The sequence below is a fragment of the Bos indicus x Bos taurus genome, chromosome 21 (genome assembly GCF_003369695.1).
Source record: "Bos indicus x Bos taurus breed Angus x Brahman F1 hybrid chromosome 21, Bos_hybrid_MaternalHap_v2.0, whole genome shotgun sequence".
NCBI classification, from domain to species: Eukaryota; Metazoa; Chordata; class Mammalia; order Artiodactyla; family Bovidae; genus Bos; species Bos indicus x Bos taurus.
Window position 1 is genome coordinate 55,542,560 of NC_040096.1, and position 25,155 is coordinate 55,567,714.

At 41.9% G+C, this 25,155-nt stretch overlaps 1 protein-coding gene and 1 non-coding gene across 6 annotated transcripts in view; both read right to left on the bottom strand.

Moving 5' to 3' along the window:
* Positions 1-25,155, bottom strand: part of FRMD5 (FERM domain containing 5) — a 324,278-nt gene that overhangs the window by 96,686 nt on the left and 202,437 nt on the right. The gene's annotated exons all lie outside the window — the stretch shown is intronic.
* LOC113880180 lies at positions 16,316-16,389 on the bottom strand. The gene has a single exon (XR_003507647.1). It is a non-coding gene; the product is annotated as a small nucleolar RNA SNORD113/SNORD114 family (small nucleolar RNA).

The window sequence follows — 25,155 nt, forward strand, 5'->3', positions numbered from 1 at the left end:
CCCCCAGCCTCTCCTCATCTGTGGATAATGGACAAATACTTCCTCCTTAAAGCATTCTTCCATGTCAGCTTCTAGCATAGTATTCTGGCTGGTGTGTCTCCTGTGTACTATTTCAGGCTCTTTTTCTTTTTCACCCCTTAAACGTTGCTGCTGTCCATGGTTTCTCCTTCCAATCTCTCTCTCTTTCCTTATTCTATGAAGTCTGAGATTTCCCATCCACTTCTTTTCTTTTCGGTCCCACTCTGCAGCTTGTGAGATCTTAGTTCCCTGACCAGGCACTGAACCTGGGCCTTGGCAGTGGGAGTAGAGAGTCCTAACCACTGGACTGCCAGGGAATTCTCTCCCATCCACTTCTATAGCTTCAACTGCCCCTGTAAAGTGATGACCCATCTCTCTCCTGAACTCCAATTTAATTAATACCATCTCAGCAGTGTTTTCCTCATTCTACACATTCTTCAAAAAGAAATTAAAAATTTTTTCATCATAAAAGTAAAACACATTTACTGCTAAAGGATTAATAAAGAAAAGAAAAACCTGTCCACAATTCCCACAATTTATCTTATCATACAATTTTTCCAACTCAAAACATTTTCATCTTTCCCTTTCTCCTCTTACTCTTCATTCAGCTTGTAAACACAAAGATGATCCAAATTACAGCTATAAGAATAAGATCTAGTTATATGCTGGTTTCAGTAAACATGAAAGTGACATAATTTGAAGAAAGGATAAATGAAATATTAGTGAGTCATGTATACAGCCTCTGAAAATGTCCAAAAGCCTACTTCAAAATCACGGTAAGACTTTCCATCAACTTCCATATTAGCCTCTGATAATGTGATTTTCACTAAGCACCACATCAAAACTTTAAAAAACTGTTTTATTCAATACTGGGTTTCATTTTTTTTTTTTTTTTTAACAAACTGTCCTGTAACTACTGGCATTTCTGCTGGTTTTCATTACAAAAAATACTGTTCATTAGTCATTCCATGAGTTCAATGATATTTTGTGGGCTAACCTAAAAATCCCATAACCATTTACAATATTACATCTTTGGAATGATATAGGTTTCTATAATATGAACCAATTTAGCATAAAGGTTTGGAATACGACCTGTGTAAATCGGGGAAGTCCCTGTTCATTCATAGGCTGTGGAAAATGATAGTATTTATTATTATATCTAATTTCATTTAAAAACTTTTATATGATCCCAACTGAAGTTTCAGGGACTATCCTTTATATAATTAGCCCTATCCAAACTACTTATTTGATGATATTTATGTCTTCTCTATAATTCATACTGATAATTCACCTTTGAGCTGGGGTATGGGAATGTTTGCAATGACCACATTCTGATTCCTAATCCTATCTTTCATCTACCATTTACTCCTTCTCTAAGATTTACACTTTCTAGAATTCAGAGTCTAAGCAAATTGAGATGTGGTAGGATGTGATGCCATCTTCTTTCCCTTCTCTCTCCTTTTACCCTCATGTAGCCACACTAACTAATATATAACTGAAGATGTGTTTCTTTGTCCCTTAAGATTTTCTTCTTTAGATTTTCCTTCTCTTCTTTTCCTTTTTGGAGACAGTTAGTCATACTTATTGGGGGTGCCCTTCACATGCCCATACAAACAAAGCAAGCAAATGCCTCAGGCTATTTTCCATGAATTTCAAGAGTGACGGCAACGTGTCTCACTCCACAAATGGGAAAGATAAGCGGACTTAAGGTGTGCCCTCTTTTATATAACATTTTCCTGAAAGAATTGTAAGTTAATCAGAAATTAACTGAATAATTTAAAATGCACTGAGAAAAACGGACACGATTCGTAGTTCTAACAAGGTGGATGAACCCACAGCCTATTACACAGAGTGAAGTCAGAAAGAGAAAAACAAATATCATATATTAACATATATATATGGAATCTGGAAAGATTGTACTGATGAACCTATCTGCAGGCAGCAGAGGAGACACAGGCAGGGAGAGCAGACGTGTGGACACAGTGGGGGAAGAAGAGAGTGGGATGAACTGAGAGAGTAGCATGGAAACATACACGTCACCACACATAATATTAGATAGCCAGTGGGAATTTGCTGCTATGATGTAGGGAGCTTAACTGCTGCTCTGTGACAACCTAGAGCGGTGGGATGGGCTGGGCGGTGGGAGCGAGGTTCAAGAGCAAGGGGACAAAAGCATACCTATGGCTAATTCTTGCTGATGTGTGGCAGAAACCAGCACAACATTGTAAAGCAATTATCCTCCCATTAAAAATAAATTTAAATTTAAAAAAGAAAATCATAAAGAGAAAACAACAAAAAAATGGACACGACTCAAATATAGAGTCTAGGAATGCACACTGGGGTGATAAGATGATAAAAATGCAAGAGAAAGTGATTTCTACAGGAGTCAGAACAGTAGTTATTTATCAGGAAAGGAAAGGGCTATGACTGAGTAAGGGCATACGGATGGGGACAGGGACTGGGTGACCTGGATGGTTGTTTTGGCCAGCTCAGGCTGCTGTAATAAAGTTCTGGCCTACACAACAAACGTTTTATTGCTCACAGTTCTGGAGGCAGGGACACCCAAGGTCAGAGTACCAGGGTGGCTGGGAAGTGGCAAGAGCCTACTGGTTTACAGACGGCTGTCTTCTCTCTGTGTCCCTACATGGCAGAGCCAGGCCATTTCTCTCTGTCTCTTCTTATAAGGGTCCCACTTCCATTCATGAGGGCCTTCCCCTCATGGCCTGATTATCTCCCAAGGGCCCCAACTCCAAACACCATCATATAGGGGATGGGGGCTTCACTCTATGGATTTGGGGGAGGATCAAACATTCAGTCTAAAGTGGTGGTGTTCACTTTATAATAATTTATTGCGCTATACATTTGGTTCACATGGTCTTCCATGTCTGTGTTTTATTTTATAATAAAAGAGTTTTAAAAACTATACCAGGAAATTTGATTTTTAGATGAAACATTTGCTAACTTTAAAACAAAAAGTTCTTTAATCTTCACTATTGAATAACGTAGCTTTTACATATGAAGTTTGCTTAGAGGAATACGAAAGTACTGTTCCCTGAACTGCCAATAAATAAGCCTGTGCTTTCGAGGGCAACACACTCTATTTCTGACACTGTAGAAAGTGCTTCCACAAAGGGTTCAATTTATTTCCCTTGGCATGTTCATGCAGCTTCTATAATCCTTGTTGCTGTTGTTCAGTCGCTAAGTCATGTCTGACTCTTTGTGACCCCTGGAGTGCAGCACACCAGGCTTCTCTGTCCTTCACTATCTCCCAGGGTTTGCTTTACGATCCTAGGCTTTTATAGACATATTCTGACCCATAATGGCTTGGATTCTATTCCCAGGAGAAATGACAGACACTAGAGTCAAGCAACTGGGAATTAAACTCAGCCTTTCATGACTGAAAAAAGGTAACCTCCTTCTGGATTCAAAATAGTTTATTCCACATGGGCTGGGGCAGCGGTCAGGGGAGGGACAGCAAATCTGCAAACATCACCTCCACTCCTGACCAGAAAGAAACCTAAACAGTGATACACAAAAGTGCGGGCGGCTTCGTTCTCTTGGTCCCCAAGGTCCAAACAGATTGTCATGAGGCTTTAGTGGAGGTGCTGTGAATATTTCGTATATTTTCTGTTTCATTAAGAATTTATACAATGGTTTCTGCTCACATTTACCCACTGTTCTTCACAAATGTTAGGTAAGTCTGGAAAATATCCCAGAATGATAAAATAGTGAGATGAGGCAGAATATTTCTTATTCAAAAACACAAGAATTGGGCAATGATGTAAAAACCAAGACTGAACAACAAAACCAACCTCCAACTGGAGAACAGAGTATTTAGGATAAGGGAACCGGGAAATATCAGCTTATGGTTGAATTCAAAGTCTATTTCACTGCTCAGAATCTTATATTTCCATTTGAATTCCTCCAGTTGCCACTTGGAAATAGTGGTCTATAATTTAATTGATTATTAGCATGGTTTCCCAAGATACTTGTTTATTCCTTTTATGTAGCATTATATTGCTTTTATATCTCACATGCTAGCAAAGTAATGCCTTTACATCTCACAGGCTAGCAAAGTAACGCTGAAAATTCTCTAAGGCTTCAACAGTATGTGAACCATGAACTTTCAGATGTTCAAGCTGTATTTATAAAAGGCAAAGGACCAGAGACCAAATTGTCAACATCTGCTGGATCATCGAAAAAGCAAGAGAGTTTTAGAAAAACATCTACATCTGCTCTACTGACTATGCCAAAACCTTTGACTGTGTGGATCATAACAAACTGTGGAAAATTCTTTAAGAGATGGGAATATCAGACCACCTAACCTTCCTCATGAGACACCTATATGCAGGTCAAGAAGCAACAGTTAGAACTGGGCATGGAACAACAGACTGGTTCCAAATCAGGAAAGGAGTATGTCAAGGCTGTATATTGTCACCTGCTTATTTAACTTATATGCAGAGTACATCATGACAAATGCCAGGCTGGATGAAGCACAAGCTGGAATCAAGATTTCCAGGAGAAATATCAATAACCTCAGATATGCAGGTTACACCACCCTTACAGCAGAAAGCAAAGAAGAACTAAAAAGCCTCTTGATGAAAGTGAAAGAGAGGAGTAAAAAAAAAAGTTGGTTTAAAATTCAACATTCAGAAAACTAAGATCATGACATCCAGCCCCATCACTTCATGGCAAATAGATGGAGAAACAGTGGAAACAGTGTCAGACTTTATTTTTGGGGGGCTCCCAAATCACTGCAGACGGTAACTGCAGCCATGAAATTAAAAGACGCTTGCTCCTTGGAAGAAAAGCTATGACCAACCTAGACAGTGTATTAAAAATCAGAGACATTACTTTGCCAACAAAGGTCCATCTAGTCAAAGCTATGGTTTTTCTGGTAGTCACGTATGGATGTGAGAGTTGGACTGTGAAGAGGGCTGAGTGCCGAAGAATTGATGCTTTTGAACTGTGGTGTTGGAGAAGACTCTTGAGAGGTCCTTGGACTGCAAGGAGATCCAATCAGTCCATCCTAAAGGAAATCAGTCCTAAATATTCATTGGAAGGACTGATGCTGAAGCTCAAACTCCAAAATTTTGGCCATCTGATGTGAAGAACTGACTCATTTCAAAAGACCCTGATGCTGGGAAAGATTGAGGGCAGGAGGTGAAGGGGATGACAGAGGATGAGATGGCTGGATGGCATCACTGACTCAATGGACATGAGTTTGAGTAAACTCTGGGAGTTGGTGATGGACATGGAGGCCTGGTGTGCTGCAGTCCATGTGGGTCTCAAAGAGTTGGACATAACTGAGCAACTGAAGTGAACTGAACTGCTTAAGTGTAACTAGGACTCAATGGTCTCAGCTCCTGTAACAGAAGGTTTTGCCTTCCACTTGTGCAGATGTCCTTCAGAAAATGGACAGTACTGGTTGGGTATAAGAGATTCAATCTTTAGGTTATTGGCATTAGAAAAGCAATTGTGTCTCTCTTTAGGAAGAGTTACTGTAAGTGAAAATAACCTATTATCTTTACCACAATATCCCCATAAGTCTTTACCATTTCCCTATTCACTGACTGTGGCTCAGACCATGAACTCCTTATTGCCAAATTCAGACTTAAATTGAAGAAAGTAGGGAAAACCACTAGACCATTCAGGTATGACCTAAATCAAATCCCTTATGATTATACAGTGGAAGTGAGAAATAGATTTAAGGGTCCAGATCTGATAGATAGAGTGCCTGATGAACTATGGAATGAGGTTCGTGACATTGTACAGGAGACAGGGATCAAGACCATTCCCATAGAAAAGAAATGCAAAAAAGCAAAATGGCTGTCTGGGGAGGACTTACAAATAGCTGTGAAAAGAAGAGAAGCGAAAAGCAAAGGAGAAAAGGAAAGATATAAACATCTGAATGCAGAGTTCCAAAGAATAGCAAGAAGAGATAAGAAAGCCTTCTTCAGCGATCAATGCAAAGAAATAGAGGAAAACAACAGAATGGGAAAGACTAGGGATCTCTTCAAGAAAATCAGGGATACCAAAGGAACATTTCATGCAAAGATGAGCTCAATAAAGGACAGAAATGGTATAGACCTAACAGAAGCAGAAGATATTAAGAAGAGATGGCAAGAATACACAGAAGAACTGTACAAAAAAGATCTTCACGACCCAGATAATCACGATGGTGCGATCACTGACCTAGAGCCAGACATCCTGGAATGTGAAGTCAAGTGGGCCTTGGAAAGCATCACTACGAACAAAGCTAGTGGAGGTGATGGAATTCCAGTTGAGCTATTCCAAATCCTGAAAGATGATGCTGTGAAAGTGCTGCATTCAATATGCCAGCAAATTTGGAAAACTCAGCAGTGGCCACAGGGCTGGAAAAGGTCAGTTTTCATTCCAATCCCAAAGAAAGGCAATGCCAAAGAATCCTCAAACTACTACACAATTGCACTCATCTCACACGCCAGTAAAGTCATGCTCAAAATTCTCCAAGCCAGGCTTCAGCAATATGTGAACCGTGAACTTCCTGATGTTCAAGCTGGTTTTAGAAAAGGCAGACAAACCAGAGATCAAATTGCCAACATCTGCTGGATCATCGAAAAAGCAAGAGAGTTCCAGAAAAACATCTATTTCTGCTTTATTGACTATGCCAAAGCCTTTGACTGTGTGGATCACAATAAACCGTGGAAAATTCTGAAAGAGATGGGAATACCAGACCACTTGATCTGCCTCTTGAGAAATTTGTATGCAGGTCAGGAAGCAACAGTTAGAACTGGACATGGAACAACAGACTGGTTCCAAATAGGAAAAGGAGTTCGTCAAGGCTGTATTTGCCACCCTGCTTAACTTAAATGCAGAGTACATCATGAGAAACGCTGGACTGGAAGAAACACAAGCTGGAATCAAGATTGCCAGGAGAAATATCAATAACCTCAGAAATGCAGATGACACCACCCTTATGGCAGAAAGTGAAGAGGAACTCAAAAGCCTCTTGATGAAAGTGAAAGTGGAGAGTGAAAAAGTTGGCTTAAAGCTCAACATTCAGAAAACGAAGATCATGGCATCTGGTCCCACCACTTCATGGGAAATAGATGGGGAAACAGTGGAAATAGTGTCAGACTTTATTTTTCTGGGCTCCAAAATCACTACAGATGGTGACTGCAGCCATGAAATTAAAAGACGCTTACTCCTTGGAAGGAAAGTTATGACCAACCTAGATAGCATATTCAAAAGCAGAGACATTACTTTGCCAACAAAGGTTCGTCTAGTCAAGGCTATGGTTTTTCCTGTGGTCATGTATGGATGTGAGTGTTGGACTGTGAAGAAGGCTGAGCACCAAAGAATTGATGCTTTTGAACTGTGGTGTTGGAGAAGACTCTTGAGAGTCCCTTGGACTGCAAGGAGATCCAACCAGTCCATTCTGAAGGAGATCAGCCCTGGGATTTCTTTGGAAGGAATGATGCTAAAGCTGAAACTCCAGTACTTTGGCCACCTCATGCAAGGAGTTGACTCGTTGGGAAGGACTCTGATGCTGGGAGGGATTGGGGGCAGGAGGAGAGGGGGACGACAGAGGATGAGATGGCTGGATGGCATCACTGACTCGATGGATGTGAGTCTGAGTGAACTCCGGGAGTTGGTGATGGACAGGGAGGCCTGGCGTGCTGCGATTCATGGGGTCCCAAAGGGTTGGACACGACTGAGTGACTGATCTGATCTGATCTGATCTAATGTCTTTTCTGTTACCACTGAAGTTGTTTTGGTCCCTTAAAATCAGAGTCAAGAAAGCACTCAATTAGAACCTGCCCTGGCAGCCTTCCTGGTGGCTCAGTGGTAGAGAGTATGCCTGCCAGTGCAGGAGACATGTATTCAATCCCTGATTCGGAAAGAGGCCTCCATGCCGTGGTGCAGCTAAGCCCATGTGTCACAACTGCTGAGCCTGTGCTCTAGAGCCTGGGAGCCCTAACCACTGAAGCCCATGTGCTGTAACTACTGAGTGCCCTAGAGCACTCTGCAACAAGAGAAGCCACTGTGACAAGAAGCCTGTGCTCTGCAACTAGAGAGTAGCCCCCACTTGCTGCAACTAGAGAAAAGCCCATGCAGCAATGAAAACCCAGCACAGCCATAAGTAAACAATTTTTTTTTTTTTTTTTAAAAAGAATCTTCCCTAGCTCTCTCTCAATGCTCCCTGGCTTATGGTGTTCCACTTTGACACCTCTCTAGTCTTTTGCCTCTTACATGTGAAACAAAGTAATCATGTAAACATACAAACACCCAAACACCCAAACCATGTATCAGATATCAGAGTCTTCTTCATCTTAAGACTGGTTCCGGGGACTTCCCTGATTGTCCAGTGGTTAAGACTCTGTGCTTCCAATGCAGGGACCCAGGTTTGATCCCAGTCAGGCAACTAGATCCTACAGGCTGCGACTGAGTTCATATGCCACAATTAAAGATCCTGCCTACCGCAACTAAGACTCAGTGCAGCCAAATAAATTAATTAAAAAAAAATAAGATTGGTTCTCAGTTGCAGGCACTCTAGGAAACTGAAGATATATGTTATTTTAATGAAGGAAAGGAGTTTCCCTGGTGGCTCAGAAGGTAAAGAATCTGCCTGCAGTGCAAGAGACCTGGGTTCGATCCCTGGGTTGGGAAGATCCCCTGGAGAAGGAAATGGCAACCCACTCCAGTATTTTTGCCTTGGAAATCCCATGGGCAGAGGAGCCTGGTGGCCTACAGTCAGTCCATGGGGTCAAAAAGAGTTGGACATGACTGAGTGGCTAACACCTTCACTTTTAGTGAATGAAAAGGTTTTGTTAAAGTTAAGATCGGAGCTGACCCTGGCTAGACACCATGGGTGCTCATTTCATGTATTCATTATATATATACTATATGTAAAAGGCATTTGTTTATTCAAAAACACTGATTCAGCATCTACCCTGACAGGTACTGTGCTTGTGGCTGCAAACAGAGTAATAAGCAAAATGGTGTAACCTCTGGTGCAACTATTATTATAGTAATAATGCACAGGTCTACAGATCCTCAAATCTACTACGACAGTTTCATACTGGAAAACTACAGGGACAACAGAAGAGAAATAATGAGGGAGACCTGACTTGGTATGGGGTTTAGGGAAGTCTTTGAGGAAAAGCTTTAACATGAAGGATGTATGGAAGATACCCCAGTGAAAGGAGAATGGTGAGAAGAGCCCTCCAGGCATAAAGAACAGATGTGCAAAGAGCTTGAATAGAAAAGCAATGAGATACATTCAAGGAGATGGAAGAGCAGATGGTTGAGCCCTGAGTGGGGCAGATGTGGAAGAAGAGATAGAGGTCAGGTGCTACAGAGCCTTGGAGACAATGTTAAGGACCTGAGTTACTACCCTAAGAGCAAAAGAAAGCCCTGAAGAGTTGTTAAGTAAAGGAGCTGACAGGCTCAGACTATGAGTGATCACAAAGCAACAAGATTATGGAGTCTAGTTAGGAGGCTCTTCTAGGTGGTGCAGAGGTAAAGAATCTGCCTCCCAGCGCAGGAGATGCAAGAGACTTAGGTTCAACTCCTGGGTCAGGAAGATCCCTTGGAGTAGGAAATGGCAACCGACTATGGTATTCTTGCTTGGAAAATTCCATGGACAGAGGAGCCTGGTGGAGGACAGTCTATAGGATCGCAAGAGTCAGACACGACTAAGCATGCACGCCATCCATCTATTCAATGGCTCTGGCAAAAGATGAGAAGTAGGCAGATTTGACAGTTCTTTAGGAACTAAAATGGACAGGACTTGGTGATGGAAGGGTCATGAGAGGAGATGGGGAGATGGAAGGTCCATTTATTGAGACAGAGCTTGCCTAAGGATATTTCTATCAGGACGGGGGAAAGTACATTTTCATTCTAAAACTTACACAACAAGTCTTAATAAATATCTATATTCTACATGAACAGTAAGATTGGGTGAGCTCTTAGAACCATCTTGTATTCTGGAGAAGAAACAGAAAAATATCTCACAGTAGTAGAAAAATTATATGATAAGCATGTCAGAGAACTTTATAAAATGCCATATAATCTACTGCATTAAAGAAAGCATGGATCACAAGAATTTTAAAGTAGAGAAGAAAAGGGCTTACTTATAGAAAAATTAAATGCTTTTATGTAGGATGAAGCCAGGACACTACAGCTTTTAATCTTTTTTTTTTTTTTTTTCCATGATCATTTTTCTTTGGAGAAAATTTGAAAGATGCACTGAAGACCTGTAAAGGTATCTTTAAAGCTTCTCTGGAAAGACCTTGCTTCCAGGAAAATCCCAGGCTTCCCAGGTGGTGCTAGTGGTAAAGAACCCGCCTACCAATGGAGGAGATGTGAGAGACGTGGGTTCCATCCCTAGGTCAGGAAGATTCCCTAGAGGGGGAGGGCATGGCAACCCACTCCAGAAAATCCCAAGGACAGAGGAGCTTGGTGGGCCACACCTCACAGAGTTGGAAAAAGTCGAACACGACTGAAGTGACTTAGTCATGCACACATGACTTAGCATGCCAAGTTTTGTAACTCTTGAACTAGTGACCAGCTAAAAATACCAAACTGAGACTGGATTGGTCTCCGCTTCTGCAAAGTCAAGGACTAGAAAGATACAGAAAACTTCAGGTGTCTAAATATAGCATAGAGATGGCAGGACTGCTGAGAACTAGGCAGCATTCATAGAATGGGGTGAAAATACCTGGTTCTATATACAGCACGGGGCAGCCTAATGGGCTGCCGTCTATGGGGTTGCACAGAGTCGGACACGACTGAAGCGACTTAGCAGCAGCAGCATATACAGTAGTATATGCCATATACTTTGCTTTCTGTTTAGAGTTTTCATACTTCACTGGGAAAGAAATGAGGCTTCAGGAACCTGACTAGAAGCTCTTAAAGAACACTTTATTGTTGTTGAGTCACGAAGTCACTTCCCACTCTTTTGTGACCCCATGGACTGTAGCACACCAGGCTGCATGGGATTTCTGGGGCAATAATATGGACTGAGTAGCCGTTTCCTTTTCCTAGGGATCTTCCCCAACCAGGGAGCAAACCCATGTCTCCTGTACTGGCAGGAGGAGTGTTTACAGTGAGCCATCAGGGAAACCCCAAAGAACACTTTGACTACTCACAAATTACACTGAAAAGCTTTGAAAGAAAGCAGAAAATAGAAAATTATTACCTAGAATCAACTGCTGAACAGAAGGTAATGTTTCTTTGTTTATGACGGTATATGACTTCATGTTAAAAATATTTATTAATTGATGCTAACCTTTACTGGGAAAGAGAAAACTGAGCACTCACTTGCAAATTAAATTTCCCTAGGTTTCTTTTTCATATCTTCTAGCTTTTTAAGATCTTTCTTTCTCATTATCCCAGGATTGGATGCATCTACATATAATCAAAATAGATGTTTCTGTACATTTTGGTCTGTCTTCAGGGTGAGCTGTAACTTAAATAAGTAGTGGAATCTTTTCTACAACTTCTCAGTAGGGCCTGTGAATATTTTTAAAAGAGTATGCTATTATGAAGGGGGCTTCCCAGAGGGGGCTGGTCAATAAAGAATCCATCTGTCAATTCAGATGTGGGTTTGATCCCTTGGGTGGGAAGATCCCTACAGAAGGAAATGGCAACCCATTCCAGTATTCTTCCCTGGGAAATCCCATGGACAGAGGAGCCTGGTAGGCTATAGTCCATGGGGTCACAAGTAGTCAGATACAACTGACTGACTGAGCACACACACATATATGTGCAGACACACACACGCGTTACTGTGAAAGGTACTCGTGGATAATTCTTTATGGTTCCAGGAACTTTCTGGAAAAACTTGAGTCATATAAAAGAATGTGGAGGGTAGAGTCTGCCACCTTAATAGTTTCAGCCTGCAATCCTGACTGAGCTGGTAATGTCAGAATAAGTCAGAGACAGAACACACCAGGGACGTGGAGGAGACGACATTCCAGAACTGATCCTTCCAAGAACCAAGGAAGGGCGATGGCAGTCTATACAGGGAACCCACCCTCAGGGAAGCTGGGCGTGCTTTTAGAAGCTGAATGGTGTTTATACATTAGTTCTGGTGAAGATAGAGAAAGACAAAAACAATTTAAAAGGGGGAAAATCACCATCACCAAGGAATACTCAATGGATTCAAACCTGATGTGCCTGTAAAACTAATCCCAGAAACACTACATTTTGGGTAAATATCTCCACCTAGAATCAACTGGATAATGAAGAACATCCTTTCTAATGTCCTGTTCATAAGTTTCTTCCTTTGCCTCTTGAACATTTTAAGCGAACTTATTCTAAAGTTTCTTTCATATTGTTCTGTTAGCTGTAGGTTCTTGGTTTTGTCTGCAAATGGGTTTTGTTTTTTCTGTGAGCTCATCTCCAGGGAGAGCCGCCTTGTGTAAGAATCCTTCTGGTCCCCTGAGCTGAAAAGTCATCTCAGTGGATAGGCTGTGGCCATGGCTGTTTTTTGTTTTCTCCTTTAGTCTTTGGACCAGTTTCACATTAATTTCCTTGGCTTGGGGCTTCCGCGCTTTACAAGTAGCCTAACTCTGGGCCCCACCCCGAGTGAATGGACGCTTACCAGAATCTGGACAGTCCCTTCTGGCCCCTGGCTTTAGGCAAGGAGCCCAGGTCCATCTCCCAGACAGCAGGGGGCCTCGAGTCCAGTCACACAGGACACTTTCCAAATTCCATCTTCTTTTCAGTAGAAAAGTACTGATCTGGTTTCTCCAGCTGTAGGCATGCAGTCCCATCTCCTCTAAAAGTCTGTCATAGAGACCAAAACTCACAACTGCCAAATCACTAGGATTTTGTATTAAAAGAAGCCTGAAAAATGTGTTTTATTATGTGCAATACGATGCAGTCAAAACCACACTGGCCTGGGAGTCAGGAGCCCTGCACTAGACTCTAGTCAGGTCCAGCTCCAAACAAGTCACGTGATTGTGGCCAAGTCGGCCGACCCCTTGGGCCCTCAGAGGAGAAAACTAAGAATCTGGAATTGAAACACAATATTAACGCCTCTTCCAGCTCTAAAATGCCATGGTTCAATGAAATACTCTCTTTTATCCTCTGGGGTCTAGCGGGAAGCTGGGGTGGGGGCAGCATGTACTTGAGAGAAGGTGAGAAAATGTAGAAGCAAGGCCCTGGATTTCAGCTTCACAGGGATAAGCAGCAACTCCTTCTTTAAAATGGCTACCAGACACATTAACATTTCAAACGCTGTTGCCTCTGACAGGGGAGCTCAGGGAGATTAGGAGGTAGACAAATTCTGTTTTTGTTTTGTTTTTTCCATGCCAGGCTTAGAATGTAAACATTAACTGTTCACACATTCTCTTCGGCAATCCCCATTCATTTTTCATGAACTCATAAAACATATCAAAGGGATATATGCTTGACTCCTTAGTTCTTCTCTCAGAATGACAGACAGACTCAATTTCCTCTGTCAGCAAACCTGAAAGCTGGAGTCTTAGTTTAGCTGTAAGAACGTCTCGTGGAAATAGAAAAAGCTTCACGGAGTAGGACGTCCCCACCTCACCCCGCGTTCCTCCTCTCCTGTCAGGAGGTGTCGGTAGTTACACAAACAGCCTCTGGAAACAAACGCTGTGCACAACTCAAGCAGATATCTAAGCACATCAGAGGCAGAAGGCTGGGTGCCAGCGGGCAGGCACACAGCAGACAGGGTACAAGCACCAGAGCCTGAGGGAACCGAGGCCCCCAGAGCTTCTCCAGGGCCCAGAGCACCCGTGACGTGAGAAATCCCGACCTCCACCCTGCCCATCCATAACAGAGCACCTTAGTTAAGCACCTCTCCTCAGAAGCTAATATACAGACTCACTCATACCAAGAAAAAAAAAATTACCACAGCAGAGCTTGAAGATGATAGTCAATGATTCTGATTATGACCCAACTGATGGAAATCAGGGAGAAGGAGTACTGAATTCAGAGTCTGGAAACATGGCTTCCAGTTCCCACTCAGTCTGTAACTATGAGACCATGGCCAAGGCATTTGGCGTCTCCTACTTTTCTCACTTCTAAAATGAGTAGGTTTGACAAAATGATCTCTAATGTGTGGGTCAGTTCTGTTAGTTTAGGATAAGGTCACTAAGAACTAGGAAGATATGGTTTATATTATAGACCAAACCTAGCTAATTATATGGGGGCACACAGACTCCCAGATCCTTCCCCAGACCCTCAAAGGGCTTGGGGAGCTGTTTGTAAAATTCCTTGGAAGATCCTAATGCTGAATGATAACCAGGAACCACTGGCCTTGAGCTAACAGAACTGACTGAACCGCATGACCAAAAGGATAACTCTGAACTGGCCGAGTCAATCTGGGAGGTAATAAGGAACTGACATGTTGTGAGGATAGTTAGTGTTCACATTAATGCATGGGGAAACGTCTAATTTGCAAATGCTAGTAAACTTGGGAAGGGAATCAATTCCAAAAAACTTCAGAGACTGAAGGAGTGTTCCCTAGTAGAAACAAAAGTACGAAATCAAAGAGGAAAGACCTAATGGAATATCCCTGGTGAGAAAAGAAAACATTACTATGATGAAGTTGGCAGGGCTGTATGTCAGAAAAAGACCTTAAGTGTCAGCATGGATAACAAACAGCAGGAACCAGAACATTAGCACCGACCTGGGGTACACGTAGGAACTGAATAAGGCCATTCTTATTTTGTGTGGTTCTAAAATGCCAGAATTTCAGTTATAATCATTTAGCTAAACAAGTCCTCCAAGAACAGGGTTCAAATGTCAGCGGCCAAGGGACAGCAGCTGTACTTGAGAAGGTACACATTTCACTGCTTGCTCTTCAGTTCACATATCACAACATAAATAACGAATATGTGTCATGATTGGTGACAAATCACATCTCTTCTTCCAAAGTCTGTTGGTGATTGGTCACTGTGGGTCTGTTACACACAAACAACAGAGTGTTCCATGGGGTGTCTCCTTGCCTCCCAGTGATGAACTCGACAATGGAAAAACAGAACTGGTCAACAAAGATGAACATGTAGCAAAGAATAAAAAAAGGGGCGACCTCCCTGGTAGCCCAGTGCCTGAGGCTCAGCACTTCCACTGCCTGGGTTCGGTCCTCGGACGGGGAATCAGATCCCACGTGCTGCAACTAAGAGTTCACATGCCACAAGATCTGGTGCAGCCAAAATAAATACATAAACGCACGTTAAAAATAAAGAAGAGGAAAGTGATAATGCTGGAATGTAAAGGGAGTTATAGGAGAGGGAGCTAAGTGGGAGCTGTTGACACTGCTGCATGAGAGACTAGACACATGCGCCAGAGGAACTGAGGGGAGGCAAACCAATCAACGTGAGTGAGGAAAGTGGCTGTGATGAGGAGTAGAAGATGTCCCAGAGGAAGTGAAGCTGGCAAAAAACTTCACATTAGAGCAGCTCTTGGAGCTATTTCATGACACTGATAGCACAAAGGAAAATAAACGTTGGAAGCTGATCCAGACTTAGGAAGGAGTGTAACAAATTGCCAGAGCGTGCAAAGGATGTGTGCCCAGTGTGTGAGCCATACGACAAGAAGGCAAGCACTATTCAAACTACTCTGGATATGTTGTTTGGGTTTGTTCGGTTTTGCCTCTTTCAGGATTTTTTCGTCTTGGCCCTATTTATTTATTTGAATTTTAAAAAAATTTTGGCCTCGCCGCTTGGAATGTGAGATCTTAGTTCTGCAACCAAGGATCAAACTCACATCCCCTTCAGGGGAAGTGCAGAGTCTTAACCACTGGACTGCCGGGGAAGTCCCAGGAAAAGTCTTTTACACAGAAGTGAAACACTTAGATTTTTAATGTTTTTTTTTTTTTTTTTTTACATTAAGATATCAGTTTAATTAGTCTTTGAATTCCATGTTCCATTTAATCATTTAAGTAGGTAGTGAATTGGGATCATTTATACTTTAGTTTCTCCTAAGTAAATGAACAATATCAATCTTGACACTGACACAGATCATAGACACATGACATAGAGAACATAAACAATTTACTTATCCATAACTATATCATTCTTAGCCAAAGAATAACATCCCTGTACCATAAATTTCCTAATTTACATTTGTTTTTAATGTATATTAATAGCATTTCTTGCCTAACCACTTTTCTATGGTTGAACAAAGTTTCACCAATTTCATCTTTACATATTATTTCATTGATCCAATTATAAACATAAAAAGAAAATATATGAACATAAAACAAGATACTTGTATATTCCTGACAGATGTCTATAGGGTTACCTGGAACAGAGGCAGTGGGTCTCCATTTGCATTGGACATCAGAGTTCCAGACACGTATTCATCGTATACGACTCATACATGCACCGAAAAACCATCATTGATAATTTTTAATGTTTTAAATTACAGTATCTTAATACTCAGAGAAGGAAATGGCAACCCACTCCAGTATTCTTGCCTGGAGAATCCCAGGGATGGCAGAGCCTTATGGGCTGCCATCTATGGTGTCACAGAGTCAGATACAACTGAAGCGACTTACCAGCAGTAGCAGCATCTTAATACTAGTTAGACCATGGTTTTTTGATTTCTCTGTACATATATAGCCAACAGCAACAGTTTTTTAAAAAAGGTTTCAACATACATTTATGTATCAATTTTCCCACCAGTTATTAAAACCACACTCTCCAGTCTCAGACTGCATGGTCATTCTTAGTCTCACACTAATGTGCAAAGCAATAATCTCTGGTGTTTAGGAACTGGAGGTGAGTTTCTTATTACTATGTACTTGTCAGATATTTCTATGGCACTGGATTCAGTTCAGACATTACAACCAAAGACTGACATGGAGAACTTGAAGGAGAAGATGAAAACAATAATTAGTAAGAGGCTAAAAAACAGGCCATCAGAAAATATGTAAAGAAACCGAGATTTCCGTCTGAAAAGAAGGTTGAAGTGCTAATTTACCTATGGCTGATCTTTAGGGACTTTGTCATAAGGGATACTGACTAGTCATTATACATCTCCAGTAAAGAACGAACCAATAAAAACCAGTTTTAACTGCAATAGGACTGATCTGGGTTCACTGAAGAATGAACTTACAAACCGTGAGAAAGGTACTACAGATCAGAACATTTTCCACAGGGAGCTGTGTCATTTTCTTCCCGGAGGGCCTACATCACAGAATTGGTTCTTATCCATCTAGAATGGTTTAAGTTTCAAAGACAGGCAAATGGAAGATGGTCTGTATGACCTTTCAAGGTCTCTGCCAGAGCTAAGATGCTATGATTTTTACCATTATGGGACTTCATCTTACCCTAAGTGGCCAATTATTTCTGAGCACTGTACTTAAATTGTTCTATGCTTTGTACATTCAGGGCTCTTTCTCCCAGATCGTCTCTAGTTAAAGGGTGCTAGATTATGAGGTAGAACTCTGAGGGGAAAGCAAAGCTGCAGAACAATCCTGTTTTCCACGAGGCTCTATGATGGGGACTGCAGTAGCTTTGATGTATGCGGCTCCCAGAGCATCCGTGCATCCATACAAATGAGCCCCGAGTGCCTGGGACAGGTCCTTCCCGCTGCATTCTGTGCGCTCAATCCAGCACTGCTTCAGAGCCCTGGGATGGGTTTGAAGCACAGATATTCACAAAAACCGATTCCCAAGCCAGGCTTATAAATGCCCTCCCGGGACAAAGCATTCACAGTAAAGACAAAAGCAGACCTTTCGCGCTCTCTTCAGTTCTGACAATTCTTGAACTATAACCCAGACAACTGTTGCCACAAGAAACACAATCTCTTCACCTCTAAGAATGATCAGGCCTACCAGGTGAGGGAAGACTTGGTGTTTTTAAACAGGACACAGAGTTGTTCTTCATTCTCCCATTCACTGATCTCCATTTAAAGATCAGCTCTGCTAAAACTTGAGATCTACTCCAGTATTCTTCAGGAGATGGCTCGATAATACAATCTCTAATACAGTGTAATGCTCTAGCCCTGCAACCTTCTTCCAATTACTGGATTTCCAGGGGGAAAACATGTGATAGACGAGACCCAAACTCTGACTGCCCATAGCTCCCAACGAGATGAAGTATGGGAGACACAGAACTTCATTAGTTGTGAGTTACTTGAAAATAAAGTGTCTTTGATTTTAAAAATATATATATGATTGGAAGTAGAATACTTGCTTTCTGTTATAAATTTTGATTCAGAAATACTACAAATATTCTCCATTCTGGAGTCTCACACCAGAATTGAAATTGTTCTTTCAGTGGACTTCTAAAGGGAGGTTTTTCTGAGTTTGCTTTTGTTTAATCTGACGTGTAGTTTCAGACTTGAGCAGTGGTCCCCAACCTTTTTGGCACCAAGGACAGGTCTCATGGAGAACCATTCTTCCACAGACCGGGGGGTAGTGGATGGTTTCAGGATGATTCAAGTGCATTACATTTACTGTGTACTTTATTTCTATTATTATTATATCAGCTACTCCTCAGGTCATCAGGCATTGGATCCTGGAGGCTGGGGACCCCTGGACTTGAGAATAGTCCCTACAGCAGAAAAACAATCCAATTTTGGCTGGACATGACCTGAGTATGACCGATCATCTATTTGAAGAGAACGTTGTAAAAGAAGAAAATTTTAGATTATAAAATTACTTACTTTTTCTTTTAAATTTAATGTTGACATGTCACCAAACACTTAGAGTTTAACAGACAGATGTTTTAGCCCACATCCTATCACACGTGTATAAACCTTGCTTCAACTTCTAACATAGGTATCTCTATTTATAAAGACCGGACAGCACTGATCAACCAACGTATTTTTTACAAGCTCACAGAACATTCTACTAGGAGATGGGAGAACAGGGTTGTCTGAAAATGACTATTATAAACTAAAACAGTTTATCTGGCCTCTTTTTGGATGAAATTTGATCTTTTTAAAACTAAGAAAACAGAATGCAACAGTTTTAAAAATAAGAGCACTTCCATTTTCAGACTATTTGTTGTATAGAGCTGCTCTAGAGTTTTCGGTGCTGGCTGAAGCTTTGTGTTAACGGAAATGTTTGATATCTGCACTATCCAAACCACTAACCACTTTGTGGCTTGATGCACCTTGAAATGTGGCTAATGCAACTGAGAAACTGAATTTTTTGTCTAATTTAATTTTAATTTAAATACCCACAAGTGGTTAGTGGCTAGTAACAATGCAGATTTGGGCCTTCCCTGGTGGCTCAGTGGTAAAGAATCCACCTGCTACTGTAGGAGACGTGGGTTTGATCTCTGGCTCAGCAAGATTCCCTGGAATAGGAAATGGCAACCCACTCCAGTATTCCTTCCTGGGAAACTCCACGGACAGAGGATCTTGGCTGGCTATAATCCATGGAGTTGCAGAAGTGTCAGATATGACTTGGTGCCCAAACAACACCACAATGCAGATTTAGAATGAAGGGTCCCATATTTAGTTATAGGGTGGAATCAGAATGTTCCCATATTTAGTTACAGAGTGGTGGAATCACTAGGAGAGCCTAAAAAATATCCATGCTTGCTAGACACTATCTCCTATTAATTCTGACTTCATTAAGTCTGAGTAGGGACCATTATTGGTCTGTTTTCTAAATTCACCAGACGATTTTATAAATTTTTACAGCAGTTTTAGATTCACAGAAAAATTAAGACTAATATATAGAGATTTCCCATATTCCTCCTGCTCTCCAGTAAGCTCCCATTATAGAATTTCCCATTATCAATATCTCCCAGCAGACTGGTATACAATTACAATTGATGAACTTATGCTGATACATCATAATCACCCCAGATCTATAGTTTACAAAATCCAGGATTGTTTCTCTTTGATTTTTCTGTAATGCGAAAATGGTATGACTAGTGTAGTCTTTTCTGCATTTGTCTTGCTTGGTGTTCTCTAAGCTTCCTCGGTCTTTGTTTTGACATTAATTTGGGACAAATTTTCAGTCATTATCATTTCAAATATTTACTTTATTCCTTTTTAATTTGTTTATTACCATTATGCATGTTACACCTTTTGTAGCTGTCCCAAAGTCCTTAGATACACTTTTTTCCCAGACTTTTTTTTCCTCTTTGCTTTTCAGTTTTGGAGGTTTCTATTGAGAAATCCTCAAGTTCAGAGAATGTTTCCTTAGCCATGTCTAGTCTGCTAATAAACCCTTCAAAGGCATTCTTCATTTATGCTATAGTAGTTTTTATCTCTAGTATTCCTTTTTGGCTCTTAGGATTTCTTTTGCTCTGCTTTCAATGCCCATCCATCCTTGCATGGGTCTGTTTTATCCATTAGAGCCCTTAATAATTAACTGTTTTAATTTTCTAGTATGATAATTCCAACAACTATTATGTCTGGTTCTGAAGCTTGCTCTCTCTCTTAAAATTGTGTTATTTGTCTTTCAGAATGCCTTGTATTTTTTTTTAATTGATAGCTAGACATGATGTACCGGGTACAGGGAACTGTTAGAAATAAGTTTTTAGTAATATGATGATAAGGTACGTGTGAGGGGAAGCATACTAAACTCCTATGATTAGATCTCAATCTTTTTGTGACCCTGTGCCTCTGGACTGTGAACTTCAGAAGTATTTCTCAGCTTTTTCCTCCCCCTTTTTAGGTGGGATAGAATGGCTAGAGTGGGTTGCAGTTGGATATTTTCTTTCCCTAGGTCAGTTAGGCTCTGATAATATCTGAGTAGGTTGCATGCGTGAGTGCTCAGTCACTCAGTCATGGCCAACTCTTTGGACCCCATGGACTGTAGCCCACCAGGCTCCTCTGTCCATGGGATTTCCCAGACAAGAATCCTGGAGTGGGTTGCCATTTCCTATTCCAGGGGATCTTCCTGACCCAGGGATCGAACCTGTGTCGCCAGCAGTGGCAGGTGGGTTCTTCACCACTAAGCCACCAAGGAAGCTCCATCTGAGGGTGTTGCTGCTGCTGCTGCTAAGTCACTTCAGTCGTGTCCGACTCTGTGCGACCCCATAGACGGCAGCCCACCAGGCACCCCCGTCCCTGGGATTCTCCAGGCAAGAACACTGGAGTGGGTCGCCATTTCCGTCTCCAATGCATGAAAGTGAAAACTGAAAGTGAAGTCGCTCAGTCGTGTCTGACTCTGAGCGACCCCATAGACTGCAGCCTTCCAGGCTCCTCTGTCCATGGGATTTTCCAGGCAAGAGTACTGGAGTGGGGTGCCACTGCCTTCCCCAATCTGAGAGTGTTAGCTCTGGTTAATTAGCTTCTCTTAGGGTCAGCCTTATTAAGAAGAATAGAGTGCTCTGATGTATGTAAAAATGGTCCCTTTCTCATCCCACTTCCACCCCTCAGGCCCGCCTGCAGGAAACGTGAGGGAATTTTTCTCTGATATTTATTGTGTGAGCCTGGAGGAGTTCCTGGTGGCAAATCTCACAGTGTTATGGGAAACCTGTGTATTGATCCCCTAGAGTTTAACTCTCATAGTTGTCCATACTGAACTTTCTGCAGTTTGTCAATTATAGTTCAGGTTTTTCTACTAGGACACTAGCCCTTTGGCAGTTTCTGCTCTGCTAAGTTGTGACTCCTTATATTTGCTAGTCTCTCCAGTCTTGGGGAGGGGCACTGATTTGCTCTGTATCCTCTTCTCTCTTTTGGATCCAAGAAGAGCGGTTACATTTTCAGACTATTCAGCTTTTTTTTTTTTTTTAACTTTCAGGACAGGATGGTGACTTCCAAGCTCCTTACATGCAGAACAGGATACTAGAAGTCTTTCTAGGTGATCTTGTTACTTGTCAAATTCTTGTAACCAGAATTTGAGAATCCCTGTTGCAGAATACTGCTACTCAAAGTGTTCTGTATCACCTGGTAGCTTGTTAAAAATGCAGAAGCTCAGGCTCTAGCCTGGATCTACTGAAACCAGAAACTTCCGTTTAACAAGATCCCTAGATGACTCACTTGCACATCAAAGCTTGAGAATCACTGCTCTTGAACAGAATTCTCCACTTTGGCTACACATTAGGATCATGTGGAGAGCTCTTTAAAAAATCATACATTACAGCAGTATTTTTTTAAAGCTCCCAATGATTTCAGTGTGGAGTTAATGTGAGAGACACTGAGTTAGACAGCACAAACACAGACAAGAACTGCTTGGGTATACTCTGGTCAGGGTGGGTCCAAGGAAAAGAGAGAAGGATTGAGCCCCCACTTTCAAGGGATGAAACACAGGGGCCTATCTTATGAGAAGAATGTTGCTGGTACCAGAAGGCGAAGGAGGAAACAGACAGAGCTGGACTCCATCTTAGGCCAGGCTGCGAACATCAGGCTACACGCATGGTCACCCTCCCAATGGACTCTAAACTTTGTGCCTGGTGTCTATAGAAATGGCATACCAATGGAAAACCAGACCCTCCCAGATAAAAGAGCCTCAGCACTTGGACTCTCCATTGCCTAAAAGAATATGCTAATTATCTCTGTGACAGAAAAAGTGGTAAATTCCATTATGTTTATCGGGATATGACCACAGGCCTATTGATAAATATCCACTGTTCATCTAGTCTTGTGACACATGAATCATGGGTTAACGTTGATCGTATCTCTCTTTTACCTTGTCCAGACTAGTTTCAAGGAATTTGGGGAGGTGGGTTTGGGCAAGTACATTTAGGGTATATAAGGTTTTCACAAAAACTGGTCGGGGTCCTTGGCTAAGAGGAGACTCTGCCTTGGTCCCGCCGGTGTAATAAACTGCACTCCACTATCTGCATTGTCCTTCTGAGTGAGTTTGTTTCCCGGAATGCATGGCTACAGCAAAGGAAAATGATCTTTGTGATAATAAAGGCCTGGACACTGTCTCTCAAGTTTTATCTGGTTTTCATCAAAAATGGTGTATTTCACAGCATCTTTGCTCTACATCTCTACATCGTTCGCCCAGGTGTTTGCTCCTCTCCCCAAACCACACTCCAAGAGTACTCTTGACATTTCTCAAGAAAACAAATTTCTGGTTCTAGGAAAGCAGAATGGATCACAATAGAAATTCCTCATTCTTTACAGTAAGGCTGTAAAGGATATATTCTTACCAATGCATTCTCTTGTATCATTCATCATATCCTCTTCAGCGTGCTTATTGGCAACAACCCAGGATGCCAGAACCGCTGATGCAACCTTGTCTTTCTCCATATAAGAAATTCTCTTCTTGCCTACGGTCTCCCTTCCCCTGCCTTTTCTTGATAGAGCTCTGTTGACCAAGTGAATGACTATAGTCCCTGGGCTTGAGCTCCAGGGATAAGTCTTTATGATGCTGAAGTCTAACAGTGATAGTATTCTCCCTGTAATTTAATGAAAAGAAAACATCTCCATTCTTTCAGAAAAAATCAGGATGGTCAAATACAACACACGCAACAATCATTTCAGTTCATATGATTCTGTTGCTTCCAAACAACAACCAAAGATACATTTCTCAAGTTTCACAAGATTGAGAAGTTCCATCCGTCTCCAGTAGGTCTTTAAAAGCTTTTTCTCCTTGATGTTGCTTTTTTACAAAATTAATTCTTGTTGGAGTATACTTGCTTTACAACTTTGTGATAGGGAGTACACTTGTGGTAGTATCTGGTACTGCTGCTGTTAAGTTGCTTCAGTCATGTCCGACTCTGTGCGACCCCATAGATGGCAGCCCACGAGGCTCCCCCGTCCCTGGGATTCTCCAGGCAAGAACACTGGAGTGGGTTGCCATTTCCTTCTCCAATGCATAAAAGTGAAAAGTGAAAGGGAAGTCGCTCAGTCGTGTCCGACTTTTCGCGACCCCATGGACTGCAGCCCACCAGGCTCCTCCGTCCGTGGGCTTTTCCAGGCAAGAGTACTGGAGTGGGGTGCCACTGTAACTACTGTACCACAAAACGAATCATGACATGTACACATATATCCCCTTTCTTAGACTTTCTTCCCATTTAGGTCACCACAGAGCACTGACTTCCTTGAGTGATACAAGAGGTTCTCATTAGTGATCTATTTTATACATAGTCTCAATAATGTGTGTATGTCGATCTCTCCTGTATGTTCTGTATGAGGTATTTCCTCCATCACACTGGAGATGATGTAATGATGTTAGATGGTTAGATTTATTAGATGATGTGATTAACACAACTATACTTCCTCAACTGGTTCAATGTGGAAACTCAAATACATTCTATACCAATCCACCAGGGAAAAGAGAGTCACAGCTGCTTCTTGATGGTATATGATCTTAGCTATGTTTCTTTCTCTATAAAATGGGGATAAGGTGCTCTCTAGTTCTGTTGTGAAGATTAAATGAGACAATGGATGTACAAGGGCTTGTAAGTTACCAAGTGCTGTATGAGATTTATGCTTATTACTGGTTGGGTGGAAAGAATGATGCTTCCTGGAAGATAAGCACAGAAATATTTTCCAGGGCACAGTGAAGGTATCAAAGGACAGACAGGGGTTCCTCTGACGGCAAATCTTTGGACCGGTGAACAAAGGGTTCATTTCTACTTTCTTGTCAAAAATTAGTGCCAACACTATACATTGTCTTTGACATTAGTTTCAAACAAGTATACCGATCAGAGACAGTGTATACGTGACCCAGCAGTCGGAGGGGAGGATATCTCTCAGGAATGTTAGGCTCACTGGTTCACTCACTTTAAGTACAGCCCCCCAAATCCCACTGCCATTCACAGCGGCTGACACTGAGGCTTGCACACTAAAGAGGAAAGAGGGGGGTGCTCTTTCAGATCTAATCATGGCCAGCCGTTCGTTTCTATCTGCGGCAGCACAGCCGCTTTCTACCGGGAAACTGAGAGGAACTTGTGCGAGGAGGGCTGATTTCAGCATCCCAAAGTTTGCCTGGGATTTCTGAATGGAAGACTGTTTGCATTCCCAAGTTCTGCCCTGCTGTGAGATGGGCAGGCCTGTTTCTACCCAGCTGCCATTCACCACGCAAGATGACACTGCTTTCTCGAACACAGATAATCTCTGTGGACAACATGCTGGTAATCAGGCACCAAAACATCTGCGGAAAAAACTGAGCCGGGGGTCATTGAATACTGCAGATAGGAAACACACAGTAATTCCATTCCGCAGCTGTTAACAGTGTTCCTTTTAGCTTTACAACTGGCTTTTAGACAAATCCCAAGTTCTTCATCTCTGACAACCGACTAAAAG